The sequence below is a fragment of the Sminthopsis crassicaudata genome, chromosome 6, assembly GCF_048593235.1.
Source record: "Sminthopsis crassicaudata isolate SCR6 chromosome 6, ASM4859323v1, whole genome shotgun sequence".
Taxonomy (NCBI): Eukaryota; Metazoa; Chordata; class Mammalia; order Dasyuromorphia; family Dasyuridae; genus Sminthopsis; species Sminthopsis crassicaudata.
In genome coordinates, this window is record NC_133622.1 from 237,765,559 (window position 1) to 237,774,872 (window position 9,314).

A 9,314-nucleotide genomic window follows, 5' to 3' on the forward strand; every position below is an offset into this window, starting at 1 on the left:
GGGAAAATATTTTTACAGTTAAAGGTTCTGATAAAGGCCTCATAGAGAACTAACTCTAATATATAAGAAATCAAACCATTCTCCAATTGATAAATGGTCAAAGGATATGAATAGACAATTTTCAGAGGATGAAATTGAAACTATTTCCACTCATATGAAAGAGTGTTCCAAATCACTACTGATCAGAGAAATGCAAATTAAGACAACTCTGAGATACCACTACACTGCTGTCAGATTGGCTAAGATGACAGGAAAAAATAATGATGAATGTTGGAGGGGATGTAGGAAAACTGGGACACTAATACATTGTTGGTTGAGTTGTGAAAGAATCCAGCCATTCTGGAGAGCAATCTGGAATTATGCCCAAAAAGTTATCAAACTGTGCATACCCTTTGATCCAGCATTGCTGCTATTGGGCTTATATCCCAAAGAAATACTGAAGAGGGGAAAGGGACCTGTATGTGCCAAAATGTTTGTGGCAGCATTTTTCATAGTGGCTAGAAACTGGAAGATGAATGGATGTCCATCAATTGGAGAATGGTTGGGTAAATTATGGTATATGAAGGTCATGGGATATTATTGTTCTGTAAGAAATTACCAGCAGGATGAATACAGAGAGGCTCAGAGAGACTTACATCAACTGATGCTGAGTGAAATGAGCAGAACCAGGAGATCACTATACACTTCAACAATGATACTGTATAAAGATATATTCTGATGGAAGTGGATATCTTCAACATAAAGAAGATCTAATTCACTTCCAGTTGATCAATGATGGACAGAATCAGCTATACCCAGAGAAGGAACACTGGGATATGAGTGTAAACTGTTAGAATTTTTTGTTTTTCTCCCCAGATTATTTTTACCTTCCGAATCCAATTCTTCCTTTGCAATAACAACAACAAAAACAAAATTCAGTTCTGCACATATATATTGTACCTAGGATATACTATAATATATTTAATATGTATGGGAATGCCTGCCATCCAGGGGAGGGGGTAGAGGGAAGAAGGGGAAAATTCAGAACAAAAGGGAGTACAAGGGATAATGTAAAAAAATTACCTATGCATATGTACTGTCAAAAATGTTATAATTATAAAATTAATTTAAAAAATTAAAAAAAAAATTTGTAATTCTTAGGAAAGAATAAAGAGAGCCTTACACCCCTTCATTAAGGTCTAAAAATGAAAATGAGCTAAATCATGGAACTATGGACCTGTAAAGTTTAAAAAAATAAAGAAAAGCTCTTCATCTAAACATTTTATTCAGAAAAAATGATATTGGAGCAAAGTGCTGTTTGTTTAATTAGAAAATGATTATTTTGTTTTCTCAAAACTTAGCTCCCTTGAATATGAGCCTTTCTGTTCAAAACTTTGTGGAGAAAAGAAAAAAGGTAACCAATTACTGAAAGTTGGTAAAAAAATTCCAATGCATGGAATTAACCTTCATAGAAGGATGACATTTTAATTATTACCAAATTTAATACACTCATAATATGATCTGTCATGTTCCTATAATCAATTATATCTATATAATATATAATCAATAAAATATAAATATAATTTATTATAATTATATCTAAATAAATCGATATCATAGATCTGCTAAGACTTCATAAGTAGTATCAGACTGAAATTTTAAATTTTGTTTTTTCTTACTAGAAAGTTCTGCAATCCTACTCATTTGTCTTGTCTCCACCTCTTTTTTAGATCTAGGTAAAAGCCAGTCATTTGCTTTATACTTCTACTCTCTGAAAAATGATTTTTTAAAAATGTACTTTCTTAATCACCAAAACAGCCTAATTCTACAGGCATTTTTAAGAGAAATGATGAGAGGTAGGGTTTGTAAGAAGAGAGAGAAAATGAGAGAAAGCTGATGCAGAACAGGGTGATTGATTCAGTCAAAATAAGCAACATTTTAAGCCAATTTGGCAGGATATGTGGTATTACTACCTATATCTTATGGCAAAATAGTGAAGGGTACTTAAGTTTGCTTCAGATGTTCTGAGTCTAGTCCTTATTATACTAATTGCTTTTAGATTGGCTGTTGTCAAGTCCTTTACACCCTGGTCATTTCAAACTTTTAAAAACAAAAGAAAATAAAACTTAGAACAAAATCCAAGCTTCCAGTCAAGTATAGATTGAAAGGTAAAATGCTATCAAGTTGATATCACACAAATAGCAAATTATTTAATTTGGAAAAGCTAAAACCCATGACTTAAGTGGAGGGAGAGTTGGTACACATTTTTTTTTTCAGATACTTATGCAGTTGTTAGAAATAATAATATGAACACCCCTCCTCAAAGAGCTCAGAATAAGGAAGCAGTTTCAGATTTTTTATATGCTTTTCCATATGAGTTAACTCATACATACTCATACAACTCACAGGTATCAGAGCCAATTTGGAATCCCACGCCAATTCCACATTGCCTTCTTCTCAGCTTTTCCATCAGAGGGGACCCTTCATAAGTCTTACATGTCATTCTATGTAAGGATGCGGTTCCTGCAAAACAAGAGAAGGGAATTGTAAGGGCCCTTTAAATGGGCAGTGCCATAGTGCAACAGGAGATTTGAATGTCCCAGAAGTATTCTCTGTGGATATAAGATTACCCTGTGGGTGGGATCCTGTCCATATTGAGATAGCTTCATAATGGGTGACAGCTCTCTCGCTGGTTGGCTGTGTGTGTGACCTCACAGGCCCTTTATAAGCCCACTGCAGACAGCAGTCACTCTCTTTAACTTTGCTCCCTAGCCTGGGGTAGCCAAGCCAAGCCAAGCTGATGGATAGCCCAGAGGTAAGGAATTTGGTAGTGAACACGTGGGTCTTCAGACCAGGTGTTCAAGGGAGCTGACAAGTCAGGGCATTATGTGAGTATGCATAATAAAGGCTTTTAAGATTACATGTGGCTGTTCTTGAGTGTGCTACTGGTTATTAAACTATAGATTCAAGAGATCGTGGCCAGAGACCTTTGAAGGCCTCAGAGGAGGCGAGCCTGGTAGAGTTGACACTGCAAAGGTCAGTGGTCAAAGGTACTCTGTTGGGCCTAGGGCAGACTAGTAATTGTAATTGCCAGGAAGGCAGATTACAATTCTACATCCACTAAATACACCTCTTAATATATCCCCTCTTTCTGAGCAAGCATACCAAGTTCAAAGATGGTGACTCATTCCATCCTCAGAGTATGTCACTTAATATGTAAGAGCTCATTAAGCAGGTGTTCATTATGAGGTTCATTAAGCAAGCATTTGCAAAAACAAAACAAAACAAAAAAAACCTTGTAATCTGTCATTAATCCCAGTTAGTTCTAGCCAATTTTACACCTTGGCCCCTTTATCAGAAAATCTGTGATTTAGCCAGCTTCTTGACACACAAGGTAACTAGTTGAAGACATCTTAAGAGCTTGTAGTCACTTTCCCCTTCATCCTGTTTTGCCACTATCAGTGGAAATTTAACTTCTCATATTCCTCACCCACTCAATGCACCCTCTCTGATTGAGATGCAACAAAATATGGATCTCTTATTCTCGGTAAGTTGTGCTAATATTGACCTAACAATGAACACTGAGTGTTCTCCATCAGTCACCAACATACCATTCAAATGTGGAACCATTGGATGTGGAGCCATTGCTATGGAAAAGTTATGTAGGAATTTTGAATACTATGTATATATTCACTTAACTTGTCAATCTACTGTGCAATGAGTCTACTGCCCAAGGATGTACACATAGAAGATGAAGCATACACGTGCATTTCCATAGTTAGCTCAGTGTTAAGATTCTCCAAAGGAAAGTTAGGGAGAGAAGAATTATTATGTTGCCTACCAAACTGAAGGCCTCTAGAGCTACTCTGCTTTTCTCATTGTTGTATGCCTGTGAAACCTAGCCAGTATACCTGTACCATAACAGGAAACTGAATTACTTGCATTGAAATTGCTGTAGGAACATTCTGATAATTACCTGGCAAGATAAGACACTGGATGAGGTCCTTTCTCATGCTTAATTGTTGAAACATTCAAATTCTATTTCAGAGAACAGAACTTCAATGAACTGGTAACATTGTTTGAATAATCTTATGATTTCTCTGGTTATCTACATGATCTTATAAAAGTCACTGGAACCTTTCCTATAAACTGGACATCTAAATTCTTTTTCAATTAAAACTGTCAACCTACACAAAGGTTATAATTTTAAATAGGGAATTTGGAGACAGCTAGGTGGTTCAGTGGATAGAGCACTAGCCCTGAAGTCAGGAGGACCTGAGTTCAAATTCCTAGCTATGTGTAACCCTGGACAAGTCACTTAATCCCAATAGCCTCATCAAAAAAAAAAAAAAAAAAGAAAAAAAAAAGATAAAAAGTGGATTTTAATATAACATTATAAGAAACCGTTGTAGAAAATTGACCTGAAATTCTAGAACAAATGAATAAAGTAGAAATAGAAAAAAAAATCTATTATTCACTACCTGAAAAAAAAAAATGCTAGTAAGAATACTTACAGAAATGTCATAGCCAAAGTTCAAAACTCCCAGATTAAGGCAAAAATATTGTAAACAATAAGAAAAATAGAACAAATTAAAAAAACATTTCAAATGCTAAAATTAAGTGAGATTAATAAAATTGAGAGTAAAAATCCATTGGATTACTAAATAAAACTAGGAGTTGGTTTTTTGAAATAAATTAAATAGATGAACCATTGTTTTATTTGATTTTAAAAAGAGAGAAAAAAACCAAATCATCAGCATCAAAAATGAAAAGGGTGAATATATCCCTAATGAAGATAAACTTAAAGATCCCTTCCAGATAATTTAGGACAATTGCTTTATCCCTTTATTGTTGCCACTCTTAATTCATTTCATCTTGTTTTTCTGTCTGTTTGTGAAGGAAATGCAGAAAGCTTGGAAATTTCTTATTTATGCTACTCTTTTCCCAGAAATCAAGGCATCTTTTTGCAAAAACATTTAAGAGAAAAGGACATCTTGGCAAATGACCTGAACTGGAGAAACAGATCAGCTAGAAGAAGCCTCTCTGAAAGCTCTTCTCCAATGCCTAAGAGGCAAAACTTCCAAAGGACTGTTTTAGGAGATCTTTTTAGAAATCAGCCAGCTTTATAAGGTGTCTAAACTTTAAGATATAATGAAATCATGAATTAGTCAATATGAGTGAGTTTCCCATTTTCACTTGTTATCCTGGTTCTTTTGTTTGTTTTGTTTTATTGTTAGCCTGTTATCTACCCCCAAGGACTCCTAACAAAGTTTAATCCCTTCTTGCTTTCCCCCATACTATCCCCATCATGTTAAGTAATCATTCACTGAGATTGATTGAGAAAATTATGTTTCCTTAAGAGAATAAAAGGGAAGACTAGACAGGGAAATTAATCTTGATATTGTGAATATCAAATATCTTATTAATGCAATGTTAATTTTTCTACATCATCCTAGGAATGCCAGAATTCTAGTAATGTCCTTCCATTATTCTTGTTATGAGAATTATGTAAGAGGTAACACCCCTTTTGGTTCGCAAATTAAATGCAGTCTAGTGAAGGCACAGAGTCCCCTGTAAAGAAATTTACAGGCTGGAAAACCTAGATTGATAAAAAAAGGTTTATTGTAGGGGTTTGGAAGTAAGGGTAAAGGTAGAAAGACATCAGGGCCAGAGCTGGTCACTGGGTGGACAGGAATCCTTGGCATGGCTGATATAAGAATGCCATGTTTAGGCTCCTGCTAAGAGTGAACTCCAGGGTTTCCCTTTTTATAATGGGATTATGGGGGTTGGGGAAACCTGAGAAGATCATTAGAGTGGGGACTGGGAAAGTTCAAGTTAGCTCAGATCCAGTGGGGGCTGGGAAAGTCTGGATATCACTGGAATTCAAAAGGGTGCTTTTGGTGATCTCAAAGGTGGGTGGAGTCCCAGATTGACCTCTGGCTCAAGCTTCAGCCAGGGTTAGAATTGAATAGAATTCAATGGGTTCTTAGATAAGGAGAAAGCTGTTGGGGGGGGAGGGGGGTTGGGAATCAGAAAGGAATCTTAAAGGGATGCCAACCCACATCACTTGGGGCCTTTACTCTGAATTATTTTGAGCTGAGCCTCATCTTGAGTACTTAACCTAAGACTTTACTTGTAAACAAAACTTGATTGAATGAGATCAGCTTATCGAAATGATGTTTTAATGTTCTTACTCCTTTCATTAACATTAGTTGGGGCAGCTAGGTGGCACAGTAGGTAGAGCACCAGCCCTGAAGTCAGGAGGACCTTAGTTCAAAACTGGCCTCAGACAGTTAATACTTTCTAGCTATATGACCCTGGGCAAGTCACTTAACCCCAATTGAGTCAGGGAAAAAAAAAAAAAAAAAAAAAGATTAATATCTATATAGACCATGAAGTTGAAAAAAATGTGATGGCAAATATTAATTTACCCAGTTATTATCTCTAAATCTTAGACCAAATCACTTAAATTCTCTCATTCCATTTTATTTTTTTTTTCCTGTGAACTAGATGGAACTCTACATGGTCAATACAATAATTAACCTAATTCACCTTTGCTTTCAATTTATCCTTATCTATTGTATTTTGACAACTTTCATGCCTCCACATTTTAAAAACAAAATAAAGGAAAATATGTTCATATACACAGAAATGCAATTCATGTACTCATTCTTTCAATGTGTCATCCAGTTTTTATATAAAAAAAAAAAAGCTAAAAAAAAGAACATCATTCTTTACAGACATAATAAAATTCCTAATTTCATATGAAGGCATTAAAAAAAATCACATTAAGCACTTATTATTAGGAAAAAAGCAGATTCAATAGTCCTTTTTTTTTTTTTTTTTTTTGCAGAAAAAGTTACCAGGAGGGCTACATTATAATAACTGATTGTTTCAAATATCAGTTTTAGAGATCCCCATCTTTTTTCATTCCTTAAACCTTCCAAGGCCTTTATTTCCTTCTTACCAGTTACCAGGCCAAGGAAAAACAAAAGTTTCTCTCCCAAATGTCATGACTTTCTCCTTTAGAGATTTTAGTTATTCACTTGTGATTGATGATAACAGGTTTTATCTGAGATAACAAGTTGGTTTTTTTTTTTGTTTTTTTAGACACACCCCAAGATCCTTCTGCTGACTTATTTTTGAGGTGACAAGGTAATTACAGGTCTTAGGGGAGATGAGCTCGGGAAAGGCTGTCCTTATAACTCCAGGCTTGGCTATCCCCACAAAATACTTGCATGCACACATTCATGTAAACACTCCCATGCACACCCACACCCACACAACACTAGCCACTGCTTTGGAAGAACATAGATCAGTGACTTCTTGCATCCTTCACAGAAATAAGAGATTCTGAGATAACGGTTCAAGGAGAAAATACTTCCTTTTCCCAGTGCTTAGGATACTGAAGGTACTTTGTAAAAGAAACCTCAAGAGGTATTATTATTCTGGCAAGGATATATTTCTTTCCCCAGATATTTATGTAGTGTCTGTGCCTCCGTCCTCTCCCTACTCTGGTACCTAAGGGGAGTAGCTAGAGGGCAGAGGTGTGGAACTCAGCAGGTTATGCTTCAAATGGTGCAGAATCTGCATTATAACATTTCTGGGACAAAACTCAGACCTGATTAATCCCTTCCAGCTTAAAACAGAGGTGGGAGCTTGAACTCTTAGGTCTAAAGTAAACAGGTGAGTTTAGACCTAAAGAAATACCAAAATGTTTTGATCTCTAATTCAGGTTTCAAGTGTTAGCAAAGTCTTGTTAACAACCTTACTGTGGCAGGTCAGGATTCAGACTGCTTTGTTGGATTGCCAGAACACTATGGCCTTTAAGATCCCTGACTGCTGCTCTCAGGCTCCTAAGCTTGTCACCTTCCTGAGGAAGCTGCAGGACATTGAAAGAATATGGATGACAGGCTGAGTTCCAGTGGGGATTGTGGAAGCAAGTGCTTCAAGGCTTAATCTTTCTCTAAGTCCCAAGAATATAGACTTAGAGATTCAGAATAGATGAGTCAGAACAGTTGATCTAAAGCCCTGCTCACAGATGAAGTGTCTAAGTACCAGAGGGATTCAATGAATCTTTCAAAGTCACAGAGTAGACAAGGAAAGAGCTACAGACTAAGGATATAGTTCAAGTGTTGAAGTACCTCACTGGCAGAGATAAGGTTTTGTTCCCATCTGGTGCCTAAGTTTTGGGACTATATACTGACAGATACTAAGCAAAAAATGTCTGCCAAGAATTCCCTCAGGGAAAGTAGTGGAGGAAGTGTCAGAAGGGGAAGTTCAAGGGAGAAATCATAAAACTGTGCATGTGGTATATGTATTTTTCTTAGCTTTTATTTAAACCTTGATTACCAAAAGTATGGGAATGACATTCAACTAGCCTGGATTGTTTGAGAAGTGAAAAATGAGAAAGCTGCAATGAGAGAGAGCACTGTGCCTAAATCAGAATCATTTCTTTTCAAAATCTCTTCAAATATATTTTAAATTACAGTTGTAAAAGATTTTGAAAGTTTACCCTGCCTTCTCCTCAAAGCCCAGAGCACTGAAAACTGTCTTACCAGAAAACAGAGGCCTGGGATACTTTCTTACTTCTTTTTATCAGCTGTCTATTTCATATTATTTATATGAAGCAATTTTCAGAGTTTAAAGGACTCTAGGCAAAAGTGAGATAATTTTCTAGATGTTGTTTTTAAAGGAACCTCAGGTATTCATGAGACTAAAATATTGCAAACATCCTTCAGGATAAAGAAATCCTAATATTGTGCAGGGTATAACCCTAATAAAAAGGGAAATTGGAAAAGTGTCTTTTCTTATATCTTGTGGGGGTGATCTCTCCTCTCTCCATTTACTACGAGTGATTTTTTTCTCTTTTGATTCCCACCTCAGATTCTAAGACAATACATTCTGGATTCATATTGGTATTTTCTTATTTGTTTTTATCATAACACTTTTCTAATTCATTAATATATTGTGACTTCTGCCATGTTAAATCCTATTAGTTTAATATTAAATAGGATTCATTTCATAAGCGATTACTTTTTGTTATTTGTTATCATTTAAAAATAATGGTAACACTTACAAAAATAAGACTGAAAATAAAGCTAAACCTATCTTTGTATGTTACTCTTCAGCTGTCTTTCTTCTGCTCCACACTTCCTTTCTGTCCTTCCCTCACTTAAGCATATGAAGCAGTGAATAGAGAATTGGATCTACAGTCAGGAGACTTGAATTTGACTCTAATGTCAGATACTTAATAGTTGTATGACCTTCGACAAGTCCTAATTTTTAAAATGGGAATTTTCTTCCTGCAGTTACTGTCTACGTAGCAAATTGGA